The following is a 16,569-nucleotide window of genomic DNA, read 5'->3' on the forward strand; positions in this document are numbered from 1 at the left end:
TCGGTCACCATGGACGTGACATCAGCATTCCAAAGGTACCTTTCTTTGTTGGTATTGTTCTTGTACTGATCATATCTGGCAGGTATCACTTCTGAGAACATTACGTTCATCACAACAACACTCTGGTGATATGTCTTGGGGAATAACATGCGACGCCTACGAAGCATGTGTTGTGCTGAATCAATATGCTGCAAAGAGAAGTCAAAAGAAAAAGTTAGCAAAAATCAGCATAAATGGCTGAAATGTAGTTTGAAAAGCATGCATCGAGCTCATATCGAGTTGTTATTGAACCCTATAGAGAAATGTTGAGCTCTTGCATATCTAGCCAGTTAACACATTTAACCTCAAATCCTACCTTACTCCCCCATCGAGCCCCTATCGAGCTCATATCAAGATCATATCGAGCCCCTATCAAACCCTATCGAGCCATGTCGAGCTCTTATCGAGCTCATATCTAGCCAATTCACACATTTAACCTCAAAACCCACCTTGTTCCTCCATCGAGCCCCTATCGAGCTCATACAACCCCATCGAGCCAGTCAAAACAAAACTCACAATTTTTAAAACAGGATAGAATTTGTTAACATTTTAAATAAATAGCTTACCCCATCATCAAGGCACGACCGGTGTGTCTTCCACATTAGAAACCATGATGGATCGTGACACCCTATCTTCACATCCCTCATAGTCTTATTGAGATGTCTCCAAGCATCCACTTGTAGAGTGTCCTATACTGTTTGACATATGGCTTCATGGGAGGGTCAAGCACCAATGCCTCATTTGTATTTGTAGCTGCATCATTTTCGAGGTCTCTTCCTCGTTGGATCAGTGTAGTCCTCAAACCGTTCTGGCCTGTGTCTTCTCCTCTTAAACTGAACCTCATGCACCTCCGCAAGGTTGACAATAGCGACTCTCTGAGTCACAGCATCAGGTGTCACAAAAATGGTGGGAGGATTTGTTGGAACAAGTTCAAAGTCATTTGGAATATCCAGTGACTCTGAGTCTGAATCTGCCCTGGAGTCCCTTGGTCGTTCCTTAATAAATGTCAAGATCTAACTGACTGCATCCATGATCACTGATTGGTTCTTCATGAGTACCTCCTGTCGACCCTTGACTCTCTCCAATTGTTTCATCAACCTTTTTATATTAACCTCAGGGACAGCAGGGGTTGGGGCTGCAGAAGGGGCAGCGGGAGGGGTGGGAACCTTCTCTGCCTCAGGGACAGCATCATCAAAAATCTTCGCTACCTTGGCAACCTGAGAAAGTATCTCGGCCACTTTCTCAAAATCCATGGCTGCCTCATCCTCCCCATCAAACTTCTCAGAATCTTGGCCAAGCTCGGGATACAGAAGAACATCTCTCGGAGTCAAGGAGATGTAATAATCGACCTTTGATGGCTGGGGCTTCAACAACAGAAGGACGATCAACTGCAAACAACATAAAGCATTGATTTAACTAAAAAAAATATCATAAAAGATAAGCATATAGCTAAACATAACTGGTTAACGTCAATAAAATATAACTTACAGTGCTCTTCGACAACATCGGCGAGAGAATAGACTTGGTGAAATCATTATTCTTCCGGTGAGACCAACTAAGCATCCTTGGGACCATATTTCCCGAGCTCACAACAAACTCCGTCGCAAGCTACTGAATGGACTCATATGCCCAATACTATAACGTCGGGGCATAACTATAAAAAGTGTACTTCGACTCCTGTTGCACCTTGGCATCCTTCTTCTTTTCATAGTTAGCCTTCTGGCGCTGCATGTCCTTCTTACAAGAATTTAAAAGCCTCTTGTAAGAGAACTTCCCCCATAAATAGTTGAAGAAGTAGTCTATGTCCTTAACTATCTTCAGTATATCTCGCCATATATTCAACTTTCCCTCTATGGCATTAAAACCCCCTCAACCAACAAATACAGACCCAGCTTGTGCACATCTTCGACCACAATACAAGTTTTGAAAGCATTTTCCAATTGTAGGAGCTTTACATTCTCCAATTGAAGAAGTAGCCTATGTCCTTAACTATCTTTAGTATATCTCTCCATACATTCAACTTTCCCTTTATGGCATTAAAACCCCCTCAACCAACAAATACAGACCCAGCTTGTACACATCTTTGACCACAATACAAGTTTTGAAAGCATTCTCCAATTGTAGGATCTTTACATTCTCAACATCATTGAAATACTCCTTTATCAAACGGTCACTGGTCAGGCGCTCATCCAACTCTACTTATGACAATGCATAACTAAAATTCAACCTTGTCACCAGAGCAAACTCTCCCACGCTGAATCTACAGGACTTTGAGCCCAGAAAGAAATGCACCTCATCTTATTTTTGACTTTCTATTTTCCTCAACACCAGCTCATGTACCAAAACTCCCGAGAAATGAAACTCTGAAGCCAAGAAGAACTGATTGAAAGGGAATTCCTTAGCCCTTTCTATCAGGTCGAGCTCCACAAACCTTTTCTTAATATCAACCAAAGTCCTACCACCCCTATATGTGACTCGGCCATGAAAGTCATCTTGAAACGAAACAAGCAACTTCGGCATCTGCATCGACACATGAATACAATTGGTAAGAAAATACAATGTTAAATAGAATCGGGAAAAAAAAAATCATAAGAAAACTGAAGTAAACACTGCCATCGAGTTGTTATCGAGCCCATCGAGCCATCATCGAGCAACAACAAAACTCTATCGAGCCACCATCGAGCTCTATCGAGTAAGTATCGAGCTATATCAGAATATGTCTTAACAATGGAGCATCGAGCATGCATCGATCTCATATCGAGTCTAACTGATTACTATCGAGCTATCATCGATCACTATCGAGCCAAAATGCTTCACTCATATCGAGCCACCATCGAGCTCTATCGAGTCAGTACGCATCGAGAATGCATCAAGCTCATATGGAGCCTAACCGATTACTATCGAGCTATCATCAATCACTATCGAGCCAAAATGCCTCACTCATATCGAGCCACACATCAGTCTCAATGCCTCACTCATATCAAGCCACCATCGAGCTCTATCGAGTCGCTATCGATCTATATGCATCTAGCTCATATCGATCCTATCGAGCCAACAAATATCAACCCCATCATGAAAAGCCCAGACCTCTTCTAGCCTAACCGATTTCTATCGAGCTAACATCGAGCTTATATCGAACCCTCAAGTTCTAATGCCTCACTCATATCAAGCTACTATCGAGCATTATCGATCTTATGGTTTTTCAGTTTCTATCCTGTTGTCAAGCACCCATCGAGCACTCATCGAACCTATCGAGCCTAAATTGGAAAACCCAACAAAACAAACCTAAAACTCAGATTGACACCCACCGACACCCACCCCACACATTCTCATATCTTCCCCAAAATATAAAGGAAAACATGCATTTAAGCTGAAAAATAATTTTTGATTCAAGTTTTTATCTTTTAGAGATCCATGGTTTGGGAAACTCTTTCCAGTCGACTGGCTCTGTTGTCGAGGAGATGCTTCAGTGGTCATCGGTTTGGGTGGGCGTCGTCACTTCGCGCGCGCGCGAGAGAGAGAGAGAGAGAGAGAGAGAGAGAGAGAGAGAGAGAGAGAGAGAGTCGGGGTGAGGGTTGGGGATTTTGGGGGTTTTCTTATTCGGGTCCGAGAAAAAGAGAGATTTTGGAGGAAAAGTTTTTGGGATGGAAAAAAATGAGAGAGATATTTTTGGTACTTGCTGAAAGTTTAGCATCGAATTGAAAAGATGAATAAGACTAGTATTTTTTTTGTAATAGGAGACACTATTATGCCTAGATAGTGAAATTTTCCATACGCAACGTATAAAAATATACTTTTCTTATTTTATAATATGTATATATATAGTTATATATTTGTTATAATAAATTATTAAAATATTAGTTTCTTAAAAAAATAAAGTACATGAAAAGATGTCAAGCATGCACACTTACACTTGACTTATTATTGTTCTGACTGCAACAAATTTTGACACGTACGATATCATTTGTTTTGACTTATTATATGGTGTTCTTTCTTTTTACTTATCTTCTTATTCTTCTTATTTGTCCTCATATTTTCTTCTCCTGTGTTATTATTAACAGTTGCAATTGGAATTCAGATGTTATTTTCTTTCCAAGTTTAAGGTTAGCTACTCTTTTAGTGTTTGATTATAGCTGCATAGATAATATATGTTTTTATAATTTTGGTTGTTCGCCTTCTATGTGTTTCCTTTTTAAGAATAGCTTCTCTGTTTTGCTTTGTAAATTTTAATGTTATACCTCAGTTTGTATTTTTGTCATGACAAATTTACATTACATTTTTGTTTCTTTGTTTTAGTTATTTCCATGATTATTTGTGTGCCAAATGAAGCTAATTAGCCATGTTGAAAATGATTATTTCTGCCAACTCTTGTTAAGTATTTATTAACGCTTTTTGCATGTATTTTTTATTGCTTATATATAGAATAATGGTGGTTAATGGTGCTTTTAAAAAAAAATTGACGTGTTATACGATTTATAGTCATTTCCTGATCTACATATATTTATTAACTAATACAATTGAATGAATTACTAATTATGTTTCGTTTTAATTTTGACAGAAATAATTCCCATGTTCAATGGATTTGATATAACAATCCCTCTAAATAAAGTATAGCCTCTTAATTCTATGCTCTCTTGTAGTGATCAACATGACAATGCACATATTTATAACAATTGTCCACATCAACTTGATTTATATGTTTATATGTGCCGAAAGAAGATACTCATAATAAAAATACACCAAATTCTAAAGTTGATAGAAAAATATATAATAAAGAGGCATATCAAAGAAAAAGGGAAAATATGAGTGAGGTAGAAAAAGAACTTGTCCGAAAAAAAACAAAGACAAAATTATTCTGAGAAAAAAAAATCTGATATGTACAACACTTGCTTATCTCAATGTGATGTAGACCTGCAAAAAGAAGCTATTATATTATATTTCATTCAAAAATTGATAACAAAAAATATAATAGCGAAGCATATACAAAAAAAAAAAAAAATAAATAAATAAAAACTTGAGCGAGGCAGAAAAAGAACTTGTTCGTAATTAACAAAGACAATATTATGTTGCGAAAAAAAAAACAATTAATGCAGAAAGGAAATATTACATAAAGAAACATGATTGCAAGTATTTCTCAAAATAAAAATAAAAAAACTTTTACGATGGTGATAGTACAGAAAATAGTCTTCACAATGGTCAGAGTAATGGAACTAATATTCAAAACATTGATAATTCTTCAATAAATCAAATCAGTAATATATCATCCAATGAAAATGCATATTCAAAAGGTATATAAATCAATGAAAATGCATATTCAAAAGGTATATAAATCATTTCTTTTTTTGTTCTTGTACTACATCTTATAATTTTTTCCTCTTTATATGTACATTTTTTGTTAATTTATTTAAAGAGTAAATATTGCAACACTTTCACTAAGAAGGATATTAAAAATGCTATGTTCAATATTAGTTCAATTAAGAGCCTGAGTCCAGATGGATATGGTTCGGGATTTTTCAAAGTAATGTGGAAAGAGATAGGAGATGATATTTCAGATGCTATTTTGGGTTTCTTTCATCAGGGATCGTTGCCTAAAGGCCTCAATAATGCAATGCTTTCATTGATTCCAAAGGTAGAGAATCCTACTAAGGCTGTGGATTATAGGCCCATAGCTTGTTGTAATACATTGTATAAATGTATTTCAAAATTGCTATGTGGTAGATTGAATATGATCCTTCCTTTGTTAGTCTACCAAAATCAAGGAGCTTTTGTTAGGGATAGACTGTTGGCTCATAATATCCTTATTTTTCAAGATATTATTAAAGGTTTCAAGAGGAAACATATCTCCCATAGATGTGTGATGAAAGTTGATCTAAGCAAGGTTTATGATACAATCGATTGGCAATTTTTGGAGGATATCCTTTCAGCCTTCTGTTTCCCAGGTCAGTTTATTAAATGGGTTATGGTTTGTTTAAAGGACTCATCTTACTCAATCTTGATGAATGGTAGAGTCCAAGGTAACTTTCTTGGGAGGAAGGGTCTTAGACAAGGGGACCTGATTTCTCCTTTGCTTTTTGTTCTTGTTATGGAGTATTTTACTAGGCTTCTCATTCAAGCTACACAGTATAAGGATTTCAGATATCACCTTAGATGTAAGAATCTGAAATTGGTGAGCCTATGTTTTGCTGATGACTTGGTACTATTTTGTAAGGGAGCTGATGCATCTGTTCAGATCATTAAAGACTGTTTCAAGTCTTTTAGTCTTGCTTCTGGTTTAACAGCCAACCTAGATAAGTCTCGGGTTTATTTTGGGGGTATGACAGAGAAAGAGACCAAGAATATTCTGGAGTGTCTTCACTATACTGAAGGTACCTTCCTTTTAAAATATCTTGGAATTCCTCTTAGACCTACAAAGTGGAAAGCAGGGGATTGTGCTGCTATAATAAAGAAGATCCACATGAAGCTTCATCATTGGTCTAGTAGGCATTTGTCCTTTGCTGGGAGAGCTCAGCTTATCCACTCTATTTTATTGGGGATTAGAGCTTTTTGGATGAGTACTTTCCTACTCCCAAAGAGTGTTGTTAATGAGATTGATCAGCTTTGTAGAAAATTTATGTGGGGGACTAGCAGCAGTAATGAAAACAGGAGTAAAATTCATCTCACGGCTTGGGATCAAGTTTGCCTTCCTAAAGGCTTGGGTGGTATTGGGTTTAAGGAAGGGTCTAAATGGAATAAGGTACTATTAGCTAAGTTCCTTTGGGCTATTTCCTCTAAACAAGATATCCTTTGGGTGAAATGGATAGATGCCATTTATCTTAAAGGGCAAAATTTCTGGGATTACAAAATTCATTCAGATGTGAGTTGGTACTGGCGTAAGTTGGTTAATTTGATATCTGTCATAACTAAAGAGAAGTTGGAAAAGGCAGCTAAGAACAACAGAGTTAATGCTAGCAAGCTTTATGTTCAGCTGCTTCACAAGGAAAGGGTCCCTTTTGCTCAAGTGGTGTGGTGCAATCTGACTTTGCCCAAGCACAGATTTATCCTTTGGCAAGCTACTTTGGGTCACTTACTGACCAGAGACAACCTGGTGCGGTGCCATATGCAATTGAATTCTGTTATGTGCCCGACTTGTGATTTGCAGCAGGAAAGCCATGACCATTTGTTCTTTCAATGCCAGTTTTCTCAGCTGGTGAGAAGCCGAATTGCTGAATGGCTGGGGCATGATATCTGGCCGGTTCAGTTTAAAGATTGGACTGCTTGGATGATGGGGAAGCCTAAGGGTCTGAAGCAAAAGCTGGTAGCAGCTGTTTTAGCTGCTTCAGTTTATATGATTTGGTGGAATAAGAACAATTGTCTATTTAATTTCTGTTCTATGACTGTGGATAAAGTTGTATTTGTGTTAAAAGTTTACTTGAAAGCCAGAGTTGATAATCTGTCTAGGACTAAGTTCGAGAGTAAAGATTTAGCTTTCCTTGAGAAATTCAGTCTCTTGTAATACCTCTGTAAGAGGGGGCTCTTTTTGAGCTTGTTTTGTAATTAGCTTGTGGTTCAATATATTCTTTGGTTCATCAAAAAATATATATATATATATATATTGCAGCACTTAATCATGCAGATTCACAATTGAATTGTTCTCTTTCTTTGGATCAAGAGAATATTTCTCAAACAGGTTAGATAATTTACATCGTTTTATGTATAAAGCTATTTTCAAATTAATTATAAATGATGAATAAATTGGCTTCTAATTGGTATTCGACTTCAAGGTTAAATAATTTATATCTTTCTATGTATGAAGCTATTTTAAAATTTTTTTAAAAAGCAATAAAAAGACTTTCTTAATGAAATTCAAATTCCTAATGCGCCTCTTATAAAAATTTAGTAATTTTTAATAATCGAAAAATGTTACATATTTTAATATTTAACTATTTTTTTTAATACAATTTGATTACTTCTTTCTTTTTTAGATCACGCTCAAGGGAGAAAGAAGACAAATATAATCCAAAATATTCCTCGTGCCTCTGTGAAATTGAAAGCACCAACTTTTTGTAGGCATTGCAATGCAAAAAAAATTCCTCATGAAAGTCAACATTTTTGTTGTTCTAATGGAGAAATCTTTATAACCACCAATATTGCTCCTACATTTTTACATAACTTATATACATTATCTTCAAATGATGCATTAGAATTTCAAAAGTATGTTCTCACTTACAATAATACTTTTGCTTTTACTTTATTTGGTGTTAAATATGATAAAAAAATTATGCAAAAATAATAAAAGTATCTATACATTATATAAACGAATTTATGTCAATAGATCAAAAACCATCTAATTTATATTTGTATTTTATGATACAGAGCATGAGATAGAAAATCGCTTGCATAATTTTTCAAAACTTAATGAAAATATTTTAGAAGCATTAATCGATATATTAGAAGTCGACCCATATTGTTCTTTCTTACGATCTCTTAAAGATATACATAATTTAGAAAATTATCAAATACGTATTAAGTGTGATCCTTGTTTAGATCAAAGAGTGTATAATTCTCCTTCAGTTTCTCAAGTTGCTGCAATTTGGTTAGATGACAACTCTACAAAATAATATCAAAATCGTGAGATACTTGTTTACTCTCATTCATGATATAGTTACAGAATACAATATTATTTTGGTTGTTATGATCCATTACAATACCCTTATTATTTCCATATGGAGATAGTGGTTGGCATCGACAAATTTTGAGAATAAATAAAATAAAAGAATCAGACAGTTTAATAAACGAACGATTATCCAATTTAGAAAATATTGATGGTGTTGATGCATTGAAAGAAATGAAACTATCGGTAATTGTAATTGAGCTCTTTCTACTTTATTGTTTGTTAATTATATTTTCCATAAATATTGTAATATATCATACTCATGTTTTTTTCTCTCTTTCTTTTGTCCTCCTGTTTCAAAAACTAAGAAGAAAAATATAGTCTCTTGTTGTGAATATTATTGTTATAAATTACAAATAAGATCGACAGATAAATCTTTGTTATTACAATCTGGCCGACTTTTTCAACAATATGTTGTTGATATGTGTGTAAAGCTTTAAACTTAAAGATTAGATTTTATTAGAAACAAACAAGATGACGTCTGTGTTAAATTATATCAGCAATACACCAAATAACCCTTTCTACAACATTTAAGTATAACTCTTTTAAAAAAGTGTTATACTAAACCCATAAAATTTGGCAGGACTAAAATAAAGTTGAGATAAAAAAATATGCTCCAAAATAAGGTAAAAAGTATTATTGATTCCTTATGTTAATAAAAAAAATGGCACACATAATTTGGAGCAAATACATTAATTGGCGACAAATGAAATAATTGTTCCAAATATTGTATTATTTCACTTGCTATTCTCATTTTCTAAATCTACATATCTCATTCTCTCTCTTAACTCTCTGTCTCCCTCACATCTATCTAAACCTAGCAGAAATCTCCCTACCCAAATCTCAAATTTTCCCGAACCTCCGAGACCTCTCTAAAAGAATTTCCAAACTTTCTAAGAGGAAATTCTCCAAATTTCCCATAAATTTCCCCAAAGCCTCAAACTCCCAACTCTCCCTATCTCTCACCGAAATCCCAAAATTCTAGTCTCTTTATTTATCTCGCCAAATCCCCAAACCCTCTCCTCCTCTCACTCAACGTTACCTATTTCTCACCGCTTCTCTCTTTCTCTCACTGTCTCTTTCTCTTTCACATGGAATCCCCAGGTATGTGTAATATTTTTCTTGTTTTTTTTATTGGTTACCTTTCTCTTTCTCTCACTCAGGGTATCTCCGGTTTTTGTCCCTCTCTCAGTTACTATAAGCTTTTTTTTTTTAATATCCATTTTTGTATTTATGGGGTATTTTTATGCTCCAGTCTCTCTACTGTGCTCTTAATTTATTGTGTTTTTTTTTTCAGTCTCACTTCATTACAATTATGGTTGGAAAAAGTTGATTTAGGGCTTGATTTAAACTTTCAAAAAAGGAGAAAGATCTCTAGAAACTGAATAAGAAGGTATATTCTTTTAAGATATTCTGTTTGTTATTTCAAATATTATGCTTGATCTATATACATGTATGTGTTATATATAAGTTTGTAAATTTCCTTATTAATTTTCTGTGCATTGTATACACTTATGTTTAATTGTTTTTAATATGATTTATTATAATGTGTGTATACATGTGAAATAAAGAATAAAAATAGGAGCATCTCTCTTGTTCAATTTGGGTCTTCCTTGCACGATTGGGTGTTGGTCAATTAGGGTTGATATTTGAGGTGTTGAATGGAGTCGTGAGGTGTGAGTTTTTAGACTGGAGTGACTATATTTATACTTTAGGTCTTGGTTATATAGATTATCACCATTTTTATAGATTCGCACATATAACCACTTATTTGCTCTTTTCTTCTTTCAATTGAGGTACACGTCTTCTCTTCTCCACTCTGTTTAAGTGTGTAGTGGTATATTTGTAGAAGCTCTCTTTCCATTTGTGAGTTAAACGACATCTTGGAATGTTAACTTTGCTTGATTTTTTAACTATGTCAATATATACATAAAGGGTCTCCAATTCAGCAACTACTTTAGCACACTTTTGAATGATTATGTTGGCCTATACTTATTTAGCACACTTATCATCATATATGTGAACTTATCACAATTATTTATATAGATATATATATTTAGTTTGTTATTCATGCATGCCAAAATTGCTTGTCGTGGATTAGAGTATAGACCATGCCATTATATGCTTCTTTATATAACAAAAGCAACATTTGTTTTCTCTAGATAATAAATAATTAAGTATTTCTCTTCTTACTTTTTGTTGGTGTTTAGATATCTTGTCCTGTTTAGATATCAATTTGGATTGGAAAAGATAATTAATTTTTTTTTATCTCAAGTTGCTGATTTTGCATTGTATTGTTATTATGTTTCTATGTATTTTAATCATGCATATACGAATATTGTTTAGCAAGGCACACTACCAACTATTCATTTTCATATCTTTGACTTCATTGTTTTTGAAATCCTTATAACTAATATAAAATTAGAGGAATATAGATGATACTTGGCAGTATACAATCTAAAAACAAATTAACTGACACTTCTTTGTAATACATTTGTTTGAGCTTGGTTGTCATCACTTTTATAATTCTGCATCCATTTGCATTGTTTATGAGTTGCACTATATTTTATTTGAGTTCCGTATCAATTTGCTTTTTTATTTGTTGCAGGTTCGACCCAAGGAATTATGTGTTGGAGTGGTCCATTCTACTTATTGACAACTCGAACCGAAGGTCTGAAATTGTTACTGTTGTTTTCCTTTTGAAACTTAATAATTTATTTGATTTCAATTTAAGTAATAGTTATCTTGTATGATGAATTGTTTGCAGTGGATCAATGGAGTTTGTTGTTTCCCCAACAGACTCATCTGTATTTTTCCCGATTTCTGTGAACTTCTCTGCTACTAATACATTCAGTGACTTGAAAGTTCGTCCTTGTTTGACTTTAGTTGATTAGTGAATAATATTGTAAAGTTTGGCAAAAATGCAGATTGATACCACTAGTAATTTTGCTGACTTTGAACTTCTCTTTTGCAGGTTGTGAATGTCTTGCAGCTACTAATACAATTTAATTTTCTTTCATAATATGGTATCAGAGAATTAAACTATTCTAGTCCCTAAATTATTTGGTTGAGGAAACCCAAAGAGACACGATGAAGTGATTTCTTCCACAAAAAACATTTATATTGGACCTTGGCATATCTTTAGTGTGTATCTATTTTTTTGGTATCAATCATGGCTTTTAATTCGAATGAAACTCATAGTTTGTAGTAACTGAAAGTCTTTTCATATTTCTTTGCATTGGGTTGAGGATTCTATAGTAATTTCTGTACATTTGTAAACACTACACTGTACTATATCAGCGTAATTGACTGCGAATATGTATCACTGTTTTGTAATTACTTGTTAGTGCCCAAATAATTTAAGGTCTAGAGTTTAGTACCTGTTTGAGCTCCATATTCTATTACACTCTCCTTTAAATGAGATATGAGATTCGATGGATCTACCCTAGAAATAATAGTATCATTCTAAATGCTTTTGTAACTCAAATCTCCCAAACTTTTAACATGTTGTCTCAGTAATTACGCACTTGAACCAGAGATGTCTTTAGGGTGAAATTGAGGCCCTTTTAACCTGAAAATGTTAATGTTTGTTTACTGTAATATGTATCTATTCACTGTGTGATAGTAGTATGTTCACCTGGTATTGCTTGCTTAGGTCTTATATTGTATACAGTTTTATTATTTGATTCATATTATTTTATTTTTTTAAGCATATACCTTACCTTTTATCTGCTATTGCAGGAGAAAAATATCTCTTTCTCCATCAATTGGAGGAGAAAATGATACTTAATTTTGAAGGCTTTGTGTTGGGCAGCTGTAGAATATTTTGTGCTGAAAGTAGTAACTTTTCAATATGTTGAATATTTAAGAATACTTGAATACTTACAGAACATTTTGTTGTTGATGACAGTGTTGAATGTTTTAAACTAATTTGTGGATTGTTAATGCAATGTTGAATGTTTTTACTTTTTGTTATTTGAAAATCAAGTTCATTTGATGATGCTAGTATATATTAGAAAGCTAATTTTAATTATATATAAAAAAAATTAAAATATAATAGAATAAATTAGTGTTATATAAATGAATATATAATGAGAATTTAAACTTATCTAAATATTAAAATAATACGAAAATTGTGTTATAATATCTATTACAATAACACTTTTTATGTAAAGAATTTTGTTATGCAAACTTCATTATATAACACAAATAATGTGTTATAATAAAGTGTAGTATAACACAAAAAATGTGTTATACTAAAGTGTAGTATAACACAAATTTATAAGTATTGAAATATGTTATATAATCGACTATAAATAATATAATTAAACACTTATCTATTTATTAAAATAACACAGAAAGTGTGTTATCGTTGACAGTATAATAACACATCTGTATAACAATGATAAAGTGTTATGTAAAGTACCCTGACCTACGATAACATAGTCGGTCTTAACACATCAAAAAGTGTTATGGTATGTTTTGATAACACATTTTTGGTGTTATTAAAAGCATTTTTTCTTGTAGTGCAGGGAACTATTGATAGTATTGAAATTGGAGAAAAACATGATTCAAAAATTGGAACAAGAATTGTTTTACCAACTTCTTTTATTGGTGGTCAAGGAGATATGAGAAAAAGATATATGGATGCAATGACATTGGTACAACGATTCGGCAAGCCAGATATATTTTTAACAATAACATGTAATCCTAATTGGTGTGAAATAAAAGAAGAATTACAAACATATGAGATTGCTCAAAATAGACCTGATTTAACAACACGTATATTTCAAGCAAAATTAGAGGAATTAAAATATGAAATTAAAAAAAAAAACAATATTCGGTAGTGTAGCAGCATATGTTTATGTTATTGAATTTCAAAAAAGAGATCTCACATATGCTCATTTTTTTATTATTTTAAAATCTAATTCAAAATTGGTTAATACATTAAGTAATGAGGTTGCTCTATTACATAGATTATTAAAAAGGGATAATTATATATGTTTAAGTCTTGAAGAAGCTACATTGTATCAATTTTCATATAGTTTATGTAGTTTATTTGCAATAATAATAGTACATTGTGAATCAAATAATCCCAAAGCAATATGGGGAAATTTTAAAAATTCAATGTCTGAAGATTTTCATAAATAAATAGTAACTCTATTGAAATACAAAATAAAGTATTAGAGCAATTAAATTATATGCTTGAATATGAAATTCTGTTTTTTAAGATTACCAATTGAATTTAACAAAAAATTTAATTAATGCGGAATAATTAAATAATTGTTTGTTCAAACAGCTATTCTAATGTATCATGACAGATTGGTGATAAATCAGAATATATGAACAGAAAGTAAATAAACTAAAAGTAATGTGATACAATAAGTTTTTTACATGGTTTGGAAAACCTAGTCCATGGGGCCACATCCAAAGATAAAATCAATTATTAAAGTCTCAAGAACATAAAAAGAAATTGACTTATACAAGTTTAGACTCCCTCTAAATTCTTGTCACAACCTTGAAGTACTCCACTTTAATAATTTGATTTTGATAAACACGAAATCCCTTCTGACATTGATGAGTACTTACTTCCTCCCGAAGTAAGTCTTGTGAAGATCTTCTCCCGAAGACTTGTATGTCACGTTCACAAGCTTTATGACATGTTTAAGAAAAAAACAACACAAAGCCAAATAAAGAGATGGCATACCAAGAACTACTCTTTACAAATAAAATAACTCTTCAAAAGCATAAAACATTAGAATAGTGAAGATATGAGAATGGCTGCTACTTAGGTCTGGTATTTATAAAGTTTAGAAACTCCTAAGCCAACCAATCTCGTTAATGACCCAAATCAGACCAAATCGGGAAGTTATTCAAAATAACTTCTCATTTCATTTACTGCAAGAATTTCCAGACGTGATAGACAACAATTCTGTAGCATCAGGAAAAGGACGAACCTGGTCTTAAAACCCAACCAAGTTGATTTTGAAATTTCCTTCCTTTGGGCACAAGCATCATTCAGTTTCCTTATACTAGACAGATAAAATCAAGGAAAAATATACAGAGAATAATTATTTAATACATACTCATTATAGACAAGGTTGCCATAAATAATTAAGAAACTTTGACTATATAAAAATGCACTTAATAAAGAATTGATTCTTACCAAAATAAGACACAATCACACTTAATTATCCAATATAAAATTTTGAAAAATACCCTTTAAAGAATAAAATATATATTCATTAAAAATGTTAGCCAAAATAGAATTTTACAGAATCTAAGGGAAAAAATATAAATGATTATCATTTAACAGATTATAAATTGGACTTATCTGAAGAAAAAAAACTTAATAAGGAAATAAATGAAGAATCAACAATTATTATTGTTAAAGAAAATATATTAGCTGCCTCACATTTAAATGAAGAACAAAAATATGCATGTAATTTAATTTTATCTAAAGTATTAACAAATGAATCAACAATATTTTTTATTGATGGACCAGGAGGAACATGTAAGACATATTTATATCATGCTATACTTGCTAATGTTAGGTCTAAAAATATAATAGCATTGGCAACAACTTCTTCTAGAGTTGTTGCAACAATATTGTCTGATGGACGAATTACTCATCCAAGATTTAAATTTCCTCTTCAAATAGACAGCAACATTTCATGCAATATTAGCAAACAATCAGGTTTAGCTAGATTACTACAAATAACAAGACTTATAATATGGGATGAAGCACCAATGATAAGTAAATATGCAATAGAAGCTTTAGATGTTGCATTAAAAGATATAAATGATTGCAATTTACCTTTTGTGGGTAAAATAATAGTACTTGGTGGAGATTTTCGTTAAGTTCTTCCTGTTATTCCAGGAGGGACAAAATCTTATTTATGGACATCATTTATTAAAACACATTTAGCACTCAATATGAGAGCAAGCAATGATCCTATATTTTTGAAGTTTCTTTAAATATTGGTGAAGGAAAATAACAACATGAAAAAAATGATGACATCAAATTACCATCCAATATGATAATACCATATGAAGAAGATATCTTATCACTTCAAAAATTAAAAAATATTGTATTTCTCAATATAAATTTGTACCACAATAATTTATACTTCATGATTAATAGAGTTATTTTAACTTCGAAAAATGATTATGTGGACGAAATAAATAACATATTAATTAATCAATTTCCAGGAGATCCTGTTAGATATTATAGTTTTGATGAGACAATAGATACAATAACGCAATCTTTTCAAGAAGACTTTCTCAACAGTTTGATACCAAATGGAATTCCTCCTCATGAATTAATTTTAAAACCAAATTATCCTATTATTTTAATTTATAATCTTAATTATTCTGAAGGATTATGTAATGGTACACACTTAATTTGTTGACATTTGGAACCAAATATAATGGATGCTGAAATCATTAGCGGATATTATACTAGAAAAAGAGTATTTTTACCGCGAATACATTTTATACCAATTGAAAATAAAAAAATATCCATTTCCTTTCAAAAGAACTCATTTTCCTATACGATTAAGTTTTGCAATGACTATAAATAAAGCCCAGGGACAAACTTTAAATTTTGTTGGTTTATATCTTCCCGAACTTGTGTTTTCACACAGTCAATTATATGTTGTATTATCTAGAGCAAAAACATCTCAATGTCTTAGAATTCTCATTTAACCTGATAGAATAAATTCAACAGATATCACACACACAAAAAACATAGTTTATAAAGAAATATTATTGCATATAAATTGAAAACTTCAAACTATAAAGTACATTTAGCATAAGTGAATATGTTTTATACTATATTAATCAATTACTTTTTAAGTCCGCAACAATATATAAATAAA

General features: G+C 32.2%; 1 long non-coding RNA gene across 2 annotated transcripts; it reads left to right on the forward strand.

The window, feature by feature from the left end:
* The first annotated feature begins 9,788 nt into the window (after positions 1–9,788).
* LOC133805191 (uncharacterized) lies at positions 9,789–11,679 on the forward strand. Of its 2 annotated transcripts, none has more exons than XR_009878885.1 (3): positions 9,789–10,082; positions 11,298–11,360; positions 11,664–11,679. It is a non-coding gene; the product is annotated as an uncharacterized LOC133805191 (long non-coding RNA). The 2 variants fall into 2 exon arrangements; XR_009878884.1 differs by lacking the exon at positions 11,664–11,679 and adding an exon at positions 11,457–11,553 and having other exon boundaries at positions 9,798–10,082.
* The last annotated feature ends 4,890 nt before the right edge of the window (positions 11,680–16,569 follow it).

The sequence above is a fragment of the Humulus lupulus genome, chromosome X (genome assembly GCF_963169125.1).
Source record: "Humulus lupulus chromosome X, drHumLupu1.1, whole genome shotgun sequence".
Taxonomy (NCBI): Eukaryota; Viridiplantae; Streptophyta; class Magnoliopsida; order Rosales; family Cannabaceae; genus Humulus; species Humulus lupulus.